Source organism: Loxodonta africana, chromosome 16 (assembly GCF_030014295.1).
Source record: "Loxodonta africana isolate mLoxAfr1 chromosome 16, mLoxAfr1.hap2, whole genome shotgun sequence".
In the NCBI taxonomy this organism is placed as follows: domain Eukaryota; kingdom Metazoa; phylum Chordata; class Mammalia; order Proboscidea; family Elephantidae; genus Loxodonta; species Loxodonta africana.
In genome coordinates, this window is record NC_087357.1 from 70,158,981 (window position 1) to 70,177,039 (window position 18,059).

The 18,059-nt window shown below is 47.3% G+C and overlaps 1 long non-coding RNA gene across 1 annotated transcript; it reads right to left on the minus strand.

The window, feature by feature from the left end:
• Window positions 1–6,782: 6,782 nt before the first annotated feature.
• LOC135227944 (uncharacterized) lies at window positions 6,783–17,386 on the minus strand. Its single transcript, XR_010318122.1, has 3 exons — window positions 14,685–17,386; window positions 11,189–11,338; window positions 6,783–10,960 (listed from the first exon to the last, which is right to left on the minus strand). It is a non-coding gene; the product is annotated as an uncharacterized LOC135227944 (long non-coding RNA).
• Between the last annotated feature and the right edge of the window lie 673 nt (window positions 17,387–18,059).

Consider the following 18,059-nt stretch of genomic DNA (forward strand, 5'->3'; position numbering starts at 1 on the left):
TGTTAATGAAGCAGGACTCAATCTACAAGATTAGGTTATATCTTGAGTCAATCTCTTTTGAGATATAAAAGAGAGAAGCAAGCAGAGAGGAGAGGCATCTCATACCACCAAAGAAAAAAGAGCTGGGAGTGAGTATGTTCTTTGGACCCAGTGTCCCTGTGCTGACAAGCTCCTAGATCAAGGGGAGATTGATGACAAGGACCTTCCCCCAGAACCAACAGAGAGAAAGTCTTCCCCTGGAGCTAGCGCCTTGAATTCAGACTTCTAGCTTTCTAGGCTGTGAGAAAATAAGCTTTTGTTTGTGAAAGCCACCCATTTGTGGTATTTCTGTTATAGCAGCACTAGATGACTAAGACAGAGGCCCAGAGAAGTTTAGTGATTTTCCCAAAGTCACACAGCCAGTCACGAGCATAGCCATGATTTGAACCCCCAATGTCCACTAAACCAAGGGGAAGGAGGACAGAAGTGGAGAAAACCTGGTCTGTTTGCAGGGAGAAGATTCAGAAAAGGAACCAGACTTCTCAGAAATGAAATGGCAAATGACCTCTCAGGGGCACGCTCAGGCACTGCTGTTGGTGTAGAGGCAAGATCCACCCTTTCAGAGGACAATTTAGCGATGAGTATTGGGGACTTCCTGTTTCCTTCATTTAGCTCAGTAATTCAGCTGCTGGCAATCAGTCGTAAGGCCTAAGGCTAGGAAGAACACTGTGTACAAAGATGCCCTTCGCGATACTCCTCAGAAGAGTAAAAGATTGGAGACGATCCAAATGCCAACAATAAAGAAATTATTTTAAAAATCGGGACAGTCATATAAGAGAACATTACGCAGCCAATAGCAGCGACATCTGCAAAGGCTTTTTCGTGACGGGGGAAATTGCTTGCATTAAAACGTAAGGCAGGGAAAAAACAGGATGGGAAATTATTTATTCTGAAGGACAAGAGCTAGCTAAGACCAGAAGCAAATGGGGCAAGTGGAACCACGGTGGCTTCATGGGATAGAACCGAGGGGGATCTTGATTCTCCATTCCCATTTTCAGTATTTTGCCTAGTAAGTTCTTATTACTTTTATTTTTTCCTCAAAAACTGGGAAATACTTAAACTTTTTCACTGATTATACATTATACTTTTTATTATACAAAGAATTAACATATTCTTTTGGTAAAAGAAAGTTGAAATAATACAGATGTGTAGGACAGTAAAAAAGTAAAAGAACCCTTGTAATTCTACCACCCAGAGACAACCAGTGTTAATATCCTCTTAGTTTCACATATATGCACACTTACACATATGCTGCAATACATATACACACGTATACATACACATATAGTCATATACACACATGTATACATTCAGATATATATATAGACATACACACATATATATTTACTTTTAAGCAAAAATGGGACCATACCCAAATGCTGTTTTAGAACTTGCCTTTTTTTTCATGTTACAATATATTTATTTCTCTATATCAGTGCACACAGGTCAGCCTCTTCTCTTTTGATGGCTATTTCATGTTTCACTATGAGAGGCAGAATAATAATTTTTGTAACAAATTCCTTATGGCTGGACCTTTATATTGTTTCCAATCGTTTTTACCCTGACAAACACTCCTGCAGTGAACCTGTGTGTATACCTTAGACTATGTGTTTTTCCTAGACATGGAATTGCTGGGACAAACAGAACGCAATTTTTAATGCTTTTGACCTATATTATCAAATTCCTTCTAGAAGATTGTACCAGGACAAATTTAAAGGACATACTCATTTCTCCACATTCTTGCAGCCTAAAACGTTTCATCCTTCTCAAAGACAAAGGTGGGAAAATGTTTCAGGGTTCATTTAATTCACATTTCTTTTAAATCTTGGTGAGAATGACTCTTTTCCCTTGTTTACAAGTCCTTTGGAGTTCTTTTGAATTGCCTATTCATGTCTATCTTTTGATTCTTATTTATTTACTAGAACCAGGTTGCCTTAATAATTAAAACAATAATATAAATCGTAATTTACGTATGTATATACACATTGCCGTCGAGTCAATTCCGACTCACAGCAACCCTATAAGACAGAGTAGAACTGCCAGATAGGGTTTCCAAGGAGCGGGTGGTGGTTTTGAACTGCCAACCTTTCGGTTAGGAGCTATAGCTCCTAACCATTGTACCACCAGGGCTCAGTAGGTAGGTAGGTAAGGTAGGTAGGTAGGGTAGGTAGGTAGGTTAAGTAGGTAGGTTAGGTAGGTAGATGAACATATCTATCTATCTATCTATATGTATATATACGTACCTTATATATGTATAACTACACCGCACACACACATATACCTCCTTCTTTACCCCATGTTCTCAAAATCCAAAGACAGAGCTGTTTGCACCAAGGATACATGCTCGAAGCGTCCCCTGACAGACAGCACCTTGGGATGGGCAGCAGGAGCTCTGGCTCTGGCCCAGCTTCACTCCAAACCTGCTGGGAGGGCTCAGGGGGATGTCGCCTCTCCCAGGGACCCCACTTCCTGCTCCAAGGTCAGTACCTTTCAGAATCTTAATATGGAACACTGGCTGCACTTGCGAGAAATGTAAGAAACTTTAAACACATACCCATCCCCAGGCCCCACCCCGGAGATCCTGGTTTAACGTTTTAAAAAGCTGCCCAGGCGATTCCGGCATGCAGTCACGCTGAAGGCCGTGTGTCAACGCAGGGTTGCTCCAGCTAAAGGGAGGCCGAGCCCCAGACCCCACCCAGCCCCTCAACTCGCTCCCCAGAGGTCCCCCAGGATTTTCCAGGGACCACTGGGACTCCAGGAATCCATGGAGAGTCTGATTCAGCAACTTCACGTCTGGAAATCTATCCGACTGAAACAGATTCAAGTGGGCGAAGACGCGTGGATAGGGAGGGGCCTTGCGGGAGCGTTTACAATTGTGAAAACCTGGAGGCAGCTGAACTGTCCACCCATGAAGGACGAGTTAATAAATCATGGCAAATCTGTAGGATGAATAAAAAATTTCCCTTGACACATTTTTAGTTGAGAAAAGCAAATCGCTGAACAATGTGCATTACATAAGAGCCTTATGTAAGCCAAAAAAAAAAAAAAAACCTTATATATATGTGTGGGGCCCTGGTGGTGCAGTAGTTAAGAGCTTGGCTGCTAACCAAAAAGGTTAGCAGTTCAAATCCACCAGCCGCTCCTTGGAAAGCCTATGGGGCAGTTCTACTCTGTCTTAGAGGGTCACTGAGTGGAAGTCGACTTGGCGGCAATGGGTTTATGTATGTACACACTACACAGGATGCTATGTGCGTTCGCACATACATAGAATTTTTTTGTATCTTCACAATCCTCACCATGCTTTGTAGCTACGCATTCACTAGGCTGTACACTCCTGGGGAGGAGGGGCCAAGCCTCTTCGCCAATGGAGCCCTAGAGCTCAGAACATCCACCACCACAGGGTGGTTCCTCAGTAAGTATTCGTTGAAAAAAAGGCCAATATAGAGAAAGAAAAGAAGAAAGGGAGCGAGAGAAAGAAGGAGAGAAGCAGAAAGAAAAGGGAGACATGTTGAAAGAGAAAAAAAAGAAAATTAGAGCTGGGAGAATTTCACTTTTACGCTTCCAATGGATTGGATTTTCAAAAATCTTTCAATTGTAGGATAAAGCACAGACACAGAAAACCCCATTGATCACAACCCAAAGGAATGGGATCATAAGGTTTGCTCCAAGCAGCTATTCTATGTGAAGGTAGGAAGGTCTTTCTGATTCCAAAAAAAAGGCGAACGGCTTGAGGGAGGCTAGTTACCAAGAAGCTTATAAAAGAAGAAGGAAAAAAAAACCCAAACCCAGTGCCATCGAGTCAATTCCGACTCACAGCGACCCTATAGGACAGAGTAGAACTGCCCCACAGAGTTTCCAAGGAGCACCTGGTGGATTTGAACTGCTGACCCTTTGGTTAGCAGCTAGAGCACTTACAAGCTACGCCACCAGAAGAGGAGGAAGAAAAAGAGAAGACCAACCAATCTTAACGTGATAGATTGAACCGTGTGTCCCCCTTTTACTGAGATCAGTTTATCAAGTTACTGGGTGGCCTTTGGCCTAGCTGCTAAAAAATTTGGCCCTCCGTCCACCTGCAGCCCTGAGACTTTTTGAGATTTAAAATAGGAACCTAGAGTTTCTTCAGAGCCCTGGTGAAGCAGTGGTTAAGAGCTCCACCAGCTGCTCCTTGGAATCAGGCGGTAATTTTTTTTTTCCTGTCCTTTTCTAAGGACAGGGCGTGCGCAAGGACTCGAACTCCTAGCCTCCTGATGCGAGGCCGGAGACCTTATCTGTTAGGCTATATACCCCCTGGTGGCGTAGTGGTTAAGTGCTCCGCTTCTAACCAAAGGGTCGGCGGTTCAAGTCCTCCAGGCGCTCCTTGGAAACTCTATGGGGCAGTTCTACTCTGTCCTATAGGGTCGCTATGAGTCGGAATCGACTCGAAGGCACTGGGTTTGTTTTTTTTTTGTTGTTGTTGTTTTTTTCTAAGGAGCCATGGTGGTGCAGTGGTTAAGCACTCAGCTACTGAAAAGTCCGCAGTCGGAACCCACCAGCGGCTCTGTGGGAGGAAGACGGGGCAGCCTGCAGTGGGCTCCTGTAAAGATTTACCGACTGGGAAGCCCTGGGGACAGTTCTCTGTCCTGCAGGGTCGCTAGGAGTCCCCACTGACTGGACCACAGTGGGTGGGTCGGGTCCTTTTCTAGCCGGAAAGACAATTCCACATTGCCGTAGAGCAGCTTCTGGTGGAAACAAAATCAATGCTCTCGCAATTTGGGCCAGGCTTTTTGGGTTAATATTCGGCTTTGTGGATAAGAAAAACCTTAAAATCAAAGTAAGATGTCTGTTATAAGTTTTCCTCTTCAACAGATCTACTGTATGGCTTAACGAATTACTACAAGGAACAGCCACCCAAGCCAAGAAAAGAACTTGGCCAGCCACCGCAGCGGCTCCTAGGCTTGCCCATCTCGGTAATTACCCATTACCCTGGCTTTTATAGGACACACTGATTGCATTTTTAATGGCAAGCTGGGGTGGGGGGAAGAAGGGAGCTGCTCAGCGAAGCTTCTCGGCCATCAGGGCCCAGTTCTCTTTGCTGACTCCCACTCTCGCCTTCGCAGCTTTCCCAAGACGGGCCACTGCCTCCCCGACCCCTGCGGCGGGGTCTGCAGTCCTCACCCTATTTCAAAACGCCACTTAATGCAACCGTAGCGGCCGGAACTGCGGGTTTCCCAAAAGGGAGAAGTGAAAGAGGATCAGAAACTGCGCGCTGAGTGATTTCAGGATCGCGCCTGCAGAACGGGGCCTAGGGCCCTGCTCCCAGGCTTCGCACCTCGCCGGCCGGCCCCGCAGGTGCTCCGCAGCCCCGGAGGAGAGCAGGCCGGTCGGTGCGGAGGGAGCGGGAAGGGCCCCCGCTGCGGGACCGAGCTGGGAGCAGAGCGCGCAGTGGGATCGTGCATCCCGTGAGCATCTGTGTATGGGCGTGACCGTGGCCTGCAGGAGGCACGGGAAACCGCTGGCGGGCTTAGTTTTCACTTCACACCTTTCCATAGTGTTGACTGATGGATTTTAAAAGTGGAAAAAACAAAACAAAAACAAAAAATCCACACATAATTCCCGTTAGTGTTTTGGAGCGATCTGCTCTGCCAGAAGTCTCTGCTCTCTCGCCTCGTGGCCAATTCTCTCTCCTCGGAGCTTCTGTTCAAGTGCCTTGCCACTTGGTGCCTGTGAAACCTTGGGAAAGTTCCCCCTTGTCCTGTGCCTCAGCCTCCTCCTCTATAAAATGGGGATGTGTGTGAATAGCTGAGAGTTCGCGTCACCTTCCACGTGAGAAAGAACCACGAGACCTGAACTTGAGGCCCCTTCTCCCCTTCTCCACCCCACATGGGGCCTACCCCCAACCTGCCAGTCCTTGCGCAAGCCAGCCCCTTCATCAGTCTCCTTTTTCTTAGCTCTGGAGTCTCCAGGTGGTGCAAAACGTTAACACGCTCTGCTAACCCAAAGGTTGGAGATTCGAGTCCACCCAGAGGCACCTCAGAAGACAGGCTTGGCAATCCATTTCCCTAAATTCAGCCATTGAAAACCCTGTGGAGCACAGTTTTACTCTAGCACACATGGGGTTGCCATGAGTTAGAGATGACTCCTTGGCAACTCGTTTCCTTAGCTCTATCATAAAGGGACTGGAGAACCTCAAGAATATTTTTAAAACTCATTATTATGGAAATAACATAAATATTATAAGTCATAATAAAGAGGCCTGCACTGGTGACTCTGACCCATTAGAAGGAAGGAGGTTTGTTCTCAAGCCCTAACTTCCCCTCTGCTTCCTCCCACCCCCACCCTTCCCTCCCTATCATGCCCACCCCACCCCCAACAACCCCCATCCCACCCCCAACAACTTCCACCCCACCCCTAACAATCCCCACCCCACCCCCAATGACCCCCACCCCTAAAGACCCCTACTCCACCCCCAACAACACCCACCCCTAAAGGCCCCTACTCCACCCCCAACAACCCCCACCTCACCCCAACAACTTCCACCCCACCCCTAACAACCCCCACCCCACCCCCAACAGCCCCCACCCCACCCTCAACGACCCCACCCCACCCTAAGGGCCCCACCCCTAACGACCCCTGCCCCAACAATAACTGCCACCCCCCAAGCCTCCTATTGGAAACACCCAATAGGACAGCCCACTTGCTGTGGACAGCCAGGCTCATCACCACTCGGGGGCTTCCCAAACTAATGAGGCCAGCTGAAGCTTCCAGGCTGATGGCCATCCTGTCTGTCTCCTGAAGGACTTGGTGGGCCAGCAAAGTCTTGGAAGTGTCTTGTTGTGTTTTAATTAGGCACCAAAGTTTAAGATGAAGAGATTACCCAATGAATTTGGGTTATTTTCCTTCAGGGCTGCAGTCACTCAGCTGAGCCATCTGACCTGTGGCACTCAGCCCCTGGGGGAACCCCTATGGGCTTTTGAAATTGAGATTTCTGTTTTAAATAAATGCATAGTTAGCAGTGGAACTTGGGGCAGTGGTAAGCAAGGCAGAGGAAGTACTTTGGAGTCAGGAACCCTGAGATTTCACAGAACAATAAATTCTAAAGGACAAAGGCTGGCCCTGCCCTAGGAAATGTCACTTTGGGCTTGGCCCTCAGTTTCCCCATTTGTACAATGGGTCAGTCAGACAGCTGGTCCCAACATTTTAGACATTTTAGTGAACATAGCATGAACTTTGTCTGTGATGGTTTCTTGCTTTTGTCCTTCCTTACTCAGAGGGTTCATTGCTCTGGCTGGTGGTCTAGGCCCCATCATCTCAGAGTCTCTGGGGATCAGTCAGGCCTGGAATCCTGCCTCTCTCCCTTCAGCACCCTTCCCTCCCTCCATGCAGCAGTCTGACACCCTCCTCCTCAGCAACCTGGCCCCTGCAGCCCCTGCCTGGGTGACTAGACATCTCCCATTTCTCAGGCACCCCCACATCCTTCAGGTACTCACAGAGGGGACACTTGTCCTCCGTGGGAAAGCTTTTCATACTGCAGCTCTTTCTTGACACTGGCCAGGAGCCAAGTGTGGGAGTGCTGGCCACGTCTCTCCCTGGGAGAAGTGCCCTGTCTTCCTCCTTCCAAGCTCCCACAGCCCTGCGCCCTGTGTGGCCTTGTTCTTTGGGCTCAGCCACCCTGGCTACTTCTCACAACTTGTCAGCCCCTGCTGCCCTCCCCAAAGAAGCCTCCTCTAGTTCCACTGGAATTACCCACACCTTCTAGGCTTCTCCACTCATTTGCCTCATCCACCGTGCTATGGATTGAACTGTGTCCCCCCAGAATGTGTATCAAGTTGGCTAGGCCATGATTCCCAGTGTTGTGTGGTTGTCCTCCATTTTGTGATCTGATATAATTTTCCTATGTGTTATAAATCCCTGGTGGCACAGTGGTTAAGAGCTACAGGGAGCTACAGCTGCTAACCAAAGGTCGGCAGTTTGAATTTACTAGCCGCTGCTTGGAAACTCTATGGAGCAGTTCTCCTCTGTCCTATAGGGTCGCTATGAGTCAGAACTGACTCGAAGGTAACGGGGTATTTTTTTTTTGGATGATGTTAATAAGGCAGGATTAGAGGCAGTTATGTTAATGAGGCAAGACACGGTCTACAGGATTAGGTTGTATCTTTAGTCACTCTTTTAGATATAAAAGAGAGAATTGAGTAGAGAGAAAAGGGACCTCGTTACCACTAAGCAAGAAGAGCCAGGAGCAGAACACATTCTTTTGGACCTGGGGTCCCTGTGCTGAGAAGCTCCTAGACCCAGGGGAAGATTGATCATAAGGGCCTCCCCGCAAAGCCAACAGAGAGACAAAGACTTCCCCTGGAGCCAGCACCCTGAATTCAGACTTCTAGCCTCCTGAACTGAGAGAGAATAAGTTTCTGTTTGCCCAAACTATCCACTTGAGGTATTTCTGTTACAAGCAACACCAAACTAAGACACACCATTTCACAATCACAGCCCTGTGTTGGGCCTTCGGGGATTCAAGAATCAACTTGAGCCATCCTCCCTTCAATAAGCTCACAGGAGGAAACCCGCAAACACGGAGAGAGGGTGAGTGCCGGGACTGCTAGACAACCAACTCAGATGTAGGAGATCAGGGAGTGCTTCCTGGAAGAGGTAGTATCTAAGGCAAGGCCTGGAGGGTGAGTTAGTTAGGCAAACACGCAAGTGGGGAAGAGGGTTACAGGAGGAGGGAACAGCATGTGAAGGCCCTGAGGAGAGAGAGAACATGGCGCATTCAGGCCACAGAAAGAAGATACAGATGAGGCTGGACGTGGATGAGACCTGAGCCCTGAGGCTGAGAGTGGGTTTAGGAGCTTAGAAATACTACGTTGCTGTTGGCTGCCATTGAGTCAGCCCCTGACTCATGGTGACCCATGCAAAATAGGATCAGACCGTTACGGGTTTTCATTGGCTGACCCCATTTATAGGAAATGCCCAGAACAGACGAATCTATAAAAACAGAAGGTATGCTATTGGTTGCCCAGGGCTCAGAGGAGAGGGAGAACAGGAGTGACTGCTATTAGTAGAAGGTTTCTTTTGGGGATGATGAAAATATTCTAAAATTAAATTGTGGCGACGGTTGCACAATTCCGTGAATATACCAAAAACTATTAAACGGTACACTTTAAACGGTTGAAGTGTATGGTATATTTCAATAAAGATATTTTAAAAATAATCTACTGAAAAAGGAGAGGGGGAAGCATTGGGTGAGATAGTGTTGAGAACCCTGCCCTCTGGTGCCCAGTTTCGACATAGCCTCAGAACGATTAGGCGACCGGCACTTGTTATTCTGGAGCTCATCGCAAGAGGGCAGGAGAATACAACACTTGCTGCATTAAATAACCCCTGGGAAACCCCTGCTTTGAATCTCTCCAGTTTGGTCCCCTGAAGCCTCACGCCCATCCAGGTGCCCAGGGATTGGAATAGGAGGTTAGAAAGGGTCAGCACTGAGCAGGAGTCCCCTTAATAGAGCTGCTCACAGTAATGATGCCTGAAGTTGCCTCCGTTAGCGAGCTAAGCTGTGTTTTCTCTGGCTTCCATGGAACCCAGAGCAACTTTATGGCAGCAAGTGTACTACTGGCTCCTTAACCCAGAGGGGCTGAGAAGGATGCAGAGTTAGGCAGCTTGTTGTTAGGTGAGGTTCTGACTCATAGGGACTCAATGTACAACAGAACGAAGCACTGCCTGGTCCTGTGCCATCCTCACAGTCACTATGCTTGAGCCCATCGTTGCAGCCACTGTGTCAATCCATCTCGTTGAGGGTCTTCCTCTTTTTCACAGACCCCCTACTTTACCAAGCATGATGTCCTTCTCTAGGGACTGATCCCTGCTGATAACATGTCCAAAGCGCTGTAGACAAAGTCTTGCCATCCTTGCTTCCAGGGAGCATCCTGGCTGTACTTCTTCCAAGAGAGATTTGTTTGTTCTTTCGGCAGTCCATGGAATATTCAATATTCTTCACCAACACCATAATTCAAAGGCCTCAATTCTTTTTTCCTTATTCATTGTTCAGCTTTCACAGGCAATTGAAAACACCACCATGGCTTGGATCAGGCGCACCTTAGTCTAGTGACCTAGAAATGTATCAGATGCCAACTCAGGCCACCACTGCGCTTGGCTGTGGAAAACTTGATATATCCATAAAACTTTTAGTCCCTAGTAAGTGCTTAATGGAGTCCTTGGGTGGCGCAATGGTTAATGTGCTCAGCTATTCACCAAAAGTATAGAGGTTCAGTCCACCCAGAGGCAGCTTGGAAGACAGGCCTGGTGATCTACTTCCAAAAAATCAACCACTGAAAAACAGTTTATACTCTGACACACATGGGGTCACCATGAGTCACAGTCCACTCGAGGTGACTGGTTTGTTTGTTTTTTTGTAACTGCGTCACCAGGACCTCACTGAATCAAGAGCTCTGAGCCTGGGGTGAGTTAGCTGTTAGTGAGGTGTGAAGAATTCTACAGCCCTTTCCGTTCTACACTCTGCCCTGAGAGTTGTCCTGTATCGATCACCTACAGTGATGGGTAACTCAGCACTTTCACACAGCCTGTTCTGTCACTAGGCTATTCTGATGTCACTAAGAGTGCCCTTCCACTGAGCTGAAATCTGCATCTTCTCCGTGTTGATATCACTTCTGTGCCCTGGGAAGCCTGCACTGCTTTCTCACAACAATCCTTAGCTAAGTCAGGGACCAAGTCTCCCCTCCACATTAAACACCTCCTATTTTTGCTTCTCGCTCCTTACCTGACCTGTTGGGTCAAGTGGTCCCCCCGTCACTCTTCCCTGGACACGCTCCTGTTCGTTAATGTCTCTCTCCAGGGGTGGCATCCAGAACTGGCCGACTTTCCTGGTGTGGCCTGAGATGGGGGCCAGAGAGTATCTACCACCTCCTTTGTTCTGCACACCATGCTCCTGTTAACGCAGCCAGAGAACCCATTTGCTGACTTGGATCAGAGTTGATACCAGCTCAAGTCCTTAAATCTTGTATTCTCATATTCTCAGTTAAGGCACATTGACCCTGTCCTGTAGTTCCAGGTTGATTTTATGGAGATGTTGGACCTACTATGCTCATTCTGCTAGGCCTGGGCTAGCTTTCTGGTGAGGACACAGTCAGCCTGGTTACGAGGGCTGACCACTTACCTGTGTAAACTTGTACAAATCATTGACCCTTTCTGGGGCAGCCAAACAGCCACCAAGCCAGGTGGACCTAGGTTAGACTCTGCTGTGCCTCCCACTTGCTGTGTGACTTTGGACAAGTGACTTCACCATCCTGAGCCACAGTTTCCCCATCTGTAAAACAGATAATGATAGCAGTCACCCATTCACGTCAGGACTGAGTGAAACAGTGATAGGAGTCTGCACACAAAAGCGGAGGGAACTGGGTTCTGGCTCTTCCCAGGCCGAGTGGTCTCGAGTGTCCTTGGGCAAGTTGTGTCACCTCTCTGAGACAGATGATGGATAAAGACCACCCATTCATTCAACCAACACTTTTTGGGAGCCCACTGTTACCGACCCTGAGCACTGGGCAGATGCCAATAGCAAGGTGGGGTCCCTAAGGCCCAAGTTTTCCTGTCTACCAATGAGTATGGACACAGACTTGTGAACATAGTCATGCCACTGTGGCCTAAGGGACCTGGGAGGGCTCAGAAACCAAATCCTGAGAATTCAGTCCTGGACCCTTTGCCCCGTTCTCTGTCACGACCAGGATCTGCTGTCGTCGCACAGTCTGGGGATTGGGGTGGGCACGGCCGGCCTGGGGAGGTGAGGAGGGTGGCACACAGGCCCCTCACCCCTGGCCGTGCCTGGCTTGGGAGAAGATCAGTCAGTAGGCTTCAGCTTTTTTTGTCATTTGCTTCTTTTTCTTAAATGTGACCACAGGCAACAAAAATGTGCTACTGGTTGTGGCTTGGCCCTTCCTCCCCCCAGCCTCCCCGTTCCATGTCCCATTTGCAGAGTTCCTTACATTTTTTCAAAGCAGCAACCCTGTGAGTTAGTTTGGGCCAAACTCATTGCTGTTGAGTCAATTCCGACTCATAGCAACCCTATAGGACAGAATAGAACTGCCCCATAGGGTTTCCAAGGAGCGCCTGGTGGATTCGAATGGCAGACATTTCGTTTAGCAGCTGTAGCTCTTCACCATTAGCCACCAGGGTTTCCAGTTTGGGCCAGGCAGGGTGAAAAGGAATAGCATCAATTCCATGTTCATTGTTGGAAAGAAGGAAAGAGACAGCACCCCTACTCCAGCTTCTCAGAAGAACCACTGAGAATATTTTGGAAAGTATCTTTCTCGGCTTTCTTTCCTTCGTGTAGGTGTCATTTTCTAAAGTGACATGCATTTTACACAATTGGGATTATATTGTGTACACTGTTTAATAACATTGCCTTCATAATCCATGCAATTCCCATTTAGAGACAGGGAAACCAAGGCTGAGAGTGGCTGGTGGTTGTCAGGAAGAGTCAGAGGCAGAGTGAGATCTGGAATGCTGCTCCTCTCTGGGACCACTGGTCTGAGGGCTGCAAGGGTTGCCCTCGCAGCAGCTCCAGGGTCCCGCTGGAGCCAGGAGAGCAGAGCTGGGCTGCCATCCCCAAGGTGTCCTGGCTTCAAGCATCAAGGACCCAGAGGCTTGGCCCAGTCACAGAGGCTTTTGCCTGCAGACCTTTGTCAGCAGCCACCTGCTGAGTGACTGAGAGCCAGCCCCACAAGGAGCGCCTCCTGGGCCCCCCTGGGACTCCTGCCTTCTCTTAGCTTCTCTCATAGAACTGAGGCTTCTGACTTATGGCAGCCTCATGTGTGTTGGAGTAGAACTGTACTTGGTAGGGTTTTCAATGGCTGTGATCATTCAGAAATAGATTGCTAAGCCTGTCTACTGAGGTACCTCTGGATGGATTTGAACTGCCAACCTTTTGATTAGTAGCCAAGTGCTTAACCGTTTGCAAAAGTGTTCTTAATTTTTTTCTTTAATATTGAAAGATGGGGGAAAAAGTTAAAAATCACCCCAAATTCCACCACTCTACAAATTATATGCTGTAAGAAGTGAAAATTTCCATCCTTGCCCATCAAATCCCAACCTCACCCTCCTAACTCCCTACCCTTACCACATTCTAATTTCTATAATCTGTTTGCGGCATAATCTTTCCAAACTTTCCCCAACTTTATGTAGATATATCTTTATTTATAAGTTATACATACTACATAGCAGACTACATTTTTCCTTTTTTAAAAAATAGGCTTATGTTATTCATATTGATCTTTTTTTTTTTTTTTTCCTTTCAGTAATACATCATGGACATTTTTTTCAGGCCAGAATTTATAAATCTACTTTACCCTTTTAAATGGCTACATAGAATTCCATTGCAGGAATGTAGCGCCATTTATTTACTCAGGTCTCTACTGGTGAATAAGTAGCTTATTTTCAGTGTTTTTTTTTTTTTGTTATTATGATGTTGCAACAAACATTTACATCTGTGACTATAACTACATATTTGCCGCAGTCTCTAACTGATACGTTGATGTTACTCTAACTGATACGTTGATGTTACATTTCTATGGGCTCACCTCCTAGGCCTGAAATGGCTAATTCAGAGGCTATGTGGATTTTAAATTTCAATGCCTGCTTTCAAATCGTTGAGCAGGTTGTACCAATTTACACTCCCACCCACGGAGTATGAGACTGCCTCTGTCCTCACACACTCTTCAGCACCAAGCATAATCAGTCCTCAACATTTTCGCTCCCCTTTCTCCTTCACGAAGGAGCCCTGGTGGCACAGTGTTTAAGTGCTCAGCTGCTAACCAAAAGTTCCGGTGGTTTGAACCCACCAGCCACTCTGCAGGAGAAAGATGTGGCAGTCTGCTTCCATACAGATTACAGCCTTGGAAACCTCACTCTGTCCCATCAGGTCGCTCTGAGTCAGGATGGACTCAACAGCAGCGAGTTTTTGTTTTTGGGTTCTCCTTCACAAAGCCTGAGACCGCTGTGGTGGAAGCATGTTGCCCCCACAGGCTGGGGTAGGAACTGAGAGGGACAGGTGTGATAGGCTGGATAATGGCCTCCCAAAGATGTCCATGTCCTAATCCCCAGATCCTGGGACTACGTTACCTGGTAAAAGGGACTTCACAGGTGTGATTAAGGTTAAAAACCTTGAGATGGGAGATTATCCTGGATACTCCAGCTAGGCCCAATTTAATCACAGGAGTCCTTAAAATCCAAGGATCTTTCCCAGCTGTGTTCAGAGGGAGAAGTGACTAGGAAAGAATAGTTAGAGAGATACGGTGTTGCTGGCTTTGAAGGCGGAGGAAGGGGCCATGTGCCAAGGAATGTGGGCGGCCTCTGGAAGGTGAAAAAGGTAAGGAAATGGATTCTCCCCTAGAGCTTCTGGAAGGAACGCAGCCCTGCTGACACCTGGATTTTAGCCCAGTGAGACCGGGGCCGGACTGTACAATAATACATTTTGTTGTTTTAAGGCACTCGGTTTGTAATCATTTGTTACATCAGCATAGAAGACAAACGCAGCAGGCAAAGTGCCACAGGCTGGTGTCTCAGGACCCCCAAGGCTCAGCGGCCTCTTCGCTCCAGTTCCCTCTCCCTGGGGAGAACCCTTTAACCCCTCTGGTCTCCTCACCACACCCAGAACACACCAGGCTCTTCCTGCTTCTGTGCTGGCTCTCCGACCTCGAGGCTGCTTCCTTCCGGTGACCTGAGTGTTTTGCCTGTTCGCAGGCCAGCCACAGGGAGCTGGTCTGAACTGACACAGTTCGATCCGGCTCACTGTTTCTTCTCTTTTGTCTGAGGAATGGAGAAGAGAGAATGATGTGACGCAACCTCTGCTCTTGCGAGGCCTGAATCCACAGAGAACACGTGGTCACTAGGTTTGGGACACTTCTCCAGGCCAGCACGGGGCAGGCACTTTTGGGATCCCAGTCTTGCCCCTCCAGACAGAGCTTTTACTCCAGTAAGCCAGCACTGTAAGCCTTTGTCATGCCCCCTTGGCCTCTCTAACTGCAGCCACAGCAGTGGTGGACAGTCTTATGCGTGCTGGTGGCATCTCACCCACCAGCAGGTTGCTGCATGTGGCTCTCCACTTTGCTGCTCTAGGACTTTCTCCAAAGCGGTGGAGGCTTGCTCCACCCCTGACTAGGTGCAGCTAATGGGTGAGGAAGCTAATGGCTCTAAGGCAATCCTCAACCAATGGGGACACAGTCAGGGGATGAACACTCCAATCACCTGCTCCTTGATGGGCTGTTCTGGGAAGCCTCTGTAAGAGACAAGCCCCGGTTGCCCAGAGCACTCCCTTGTGGCTAGAAGTAGTCCTGTGACCTGGTTCTGGCCAGTGAGGGATAAGCAGACACCTGCTAAGGAATCCTGGAATTCTGGTTACAAATAACCTCACCTGCCACTTTCCCCCACCTCCCCATGCCTGGACTCAGTTGGAATTTGTAGAATCCTGCACTCACCAACTGTCAAATGCATATTCTTTCCCAGTGCACAGGGAATGCTGATCAAGATAAACCATATGTAGGGCCATAAAACGAGTCTCGATACATTAAAAAGGATTCAAATAATACCAGGTACGTTCTCTGATACAATGGACTCCAACCCCTGACTCCCCGAGCCAGTGCTGCTGTGACTTTCAGCTTGCATTTATCCCCTGAGCACAGTACGAACTGGGGTGCATCCCTAGGGGAAAAGCTGGAGAGACATGGATCCCAGCTTTCAAGAGTCAAATACACTTCCCTTCTTTCCTGCTCTCCAGTGTCTTCAAACAGTTGGCCTTTATATTTCATCCAGAGTTATAATTGCTATTGGCAGATGTGATTTTGCCATTCCTGGAAGCCAGACATCACCCTTAGCCTTTGGACGCTCATTTCGTCTTAGTTTCCTAGTGCTGCTGTAATGGAAATGCCACAAGTGGGTGGCTTTGAAGAAGACAGATTTATTTTCTCACAGTGAGAAAATCTGGAGGCTAAAAGTCTAAATCAGGGTCTTGGCCAGGTTGATCCCTTCTGGGAGCCTTTCTCCTAGTTTCTGGTGTCAGTGGTCCTTTGCTTGTAGATCTTCACATGTTGTCTGTCTTCCCTTGTGCGTATATGTCACGGTGTCTGTCTTAGTCATTTAGTGCTGCTGTAACAGAAATACCACAAGTGGGCGGCTTTAACAAAGAGAAATTTATTTTCTCACAGTCTAGGAGGCTAGAAGTCCAAATTCAGGGTGCCAGTTCCAGGGGAAGGCCTTCTTTCTCTGTTGGCTTTGGAGGAAGATCCTTCTCATCAACCTTCACCTGGACTAGGAGCTTCTCCATGCAGGAACCCCAGGTCCAAAGGACACATCCTTCTCCTAGTACTACTTTCTTGGTGGTATGAGGTCCCCAACTCTCTGCTTGCTTCTCTTTCCTTTTGTCTCTTGCAAGATAAAAGGTGGTGCCGGCCACACCCCAGGGAAACCCCCCTAGGTTGGGTCAGGGATGTGACCTGAGCAAGGGTGCTGCATCCCACCCTAATCCTCTTTAACCACAGGCAGAGATTATGATTTATAACACACAGGAAAATCACAAAATGGAGGACAACCACACAGTACTGGGAATCATGGCCTAACCAAGTTGACACATATTTTGGGGGGACATAATTCAACCCATAACAGTACCTATTCTGGTTTTATAACTCAGAATTGATTAGATTTAGGCTTCACACTACACTGGTATGACCTCAACTGATTGATTTCATTACATTAGATTGCATTATGGGAAGTGATTATATTATATTATATTACATTTGATGTAAGGCCATTATTACATTACATTTCATTATTGAAGGTAACCTGCTCTACCCAAGGTTAGCTGACTTCATCACATGTAACTAGGATAGCAACTAGACTAGTGTCTGGCCAAACAACTGGGAACCAGAGCCTAGTCAAGTTGATTCACCACCACGGTCATCCTCCCAGGTACCTGTCCATGTGCTCACCCTATGATGTGCTATGTGCTCACCATTTTTATATCAATGGAGCTGTACACTTCACCCTGTTTTATATCTTGCCTTTCTCCCTCAACGATGACATGAATGTCTTTCCATGTCAGAGTTTACAGATCTACATTGTCCTGTTTGACAGCTACATAGTTTTCCATGGCCATGCTATAATTTATTTTCTTAATCTCCATTTTTCAGAATACAAACCACACTGTAAAATCCTTTTGCAGACATCTTTGTGTATTTCGCCAATGATCTCTTGGGACAAATTCCTAGAAATGGAAATGTTGAGGCCAAGGCATGTTTCCATCCCCTTTTTACCTCTTCTGAGCCTCTCTATGGTAAACAAAAGAAAAACGCAGACGTTTTCTACCCACCTGAGGCAGTTCCCCTCCCTGAAGGTGACTAATGTTATTAGTTTCCAGGGAATTCTTCCAGAGATAATCCATACTGCTCTGTGAAGAGACGTGTATACATTCCTTTCCCAGCCCTTTTTTTTTACACAATCGTAGCCAAGTAAGCACACCGTTCTGTCCTTCTAGCACATTTTAAAAGAAAGGATCCTTCGTTCCAGAAGAGGGAAAACTATAGAAACAGTAAAGTGCAGTGGTTGCCAGGGGCTCCGGGAGGGGATGGGGAGAGAGGAACAGACGGAGCACCGGGCATTTTTAGGGCAGTGAGACTGTTCTGCAGGACACTGTAATGGCAGACACGTGACATTCTGCATTTGTCAAAACACAGAGGACTTAGAACACAAAGAATGAACTCTAATGTAAGCTGTGGACTTTAGTTAATACTAATGTATTAATATTGGCTCATCGATTGTAACCAATTTTCCATAAGAATGCAGGAGGATAATAATAGGGGAAGCTGAGTGCAGGGAGGAGGGGGGTGTTTAAGAACCTCTGTACTTTCTGTGCAATTCTGCTATAAACCTAAAACCACTCTAAAAAATAAAGCCTATTTTTAAAAAGTAAGGATCCATAAGAAAAGACAGCACTATACTTTATAATCTGTAAACAAGAATCAAAATATTACGTGAAGGTTTGT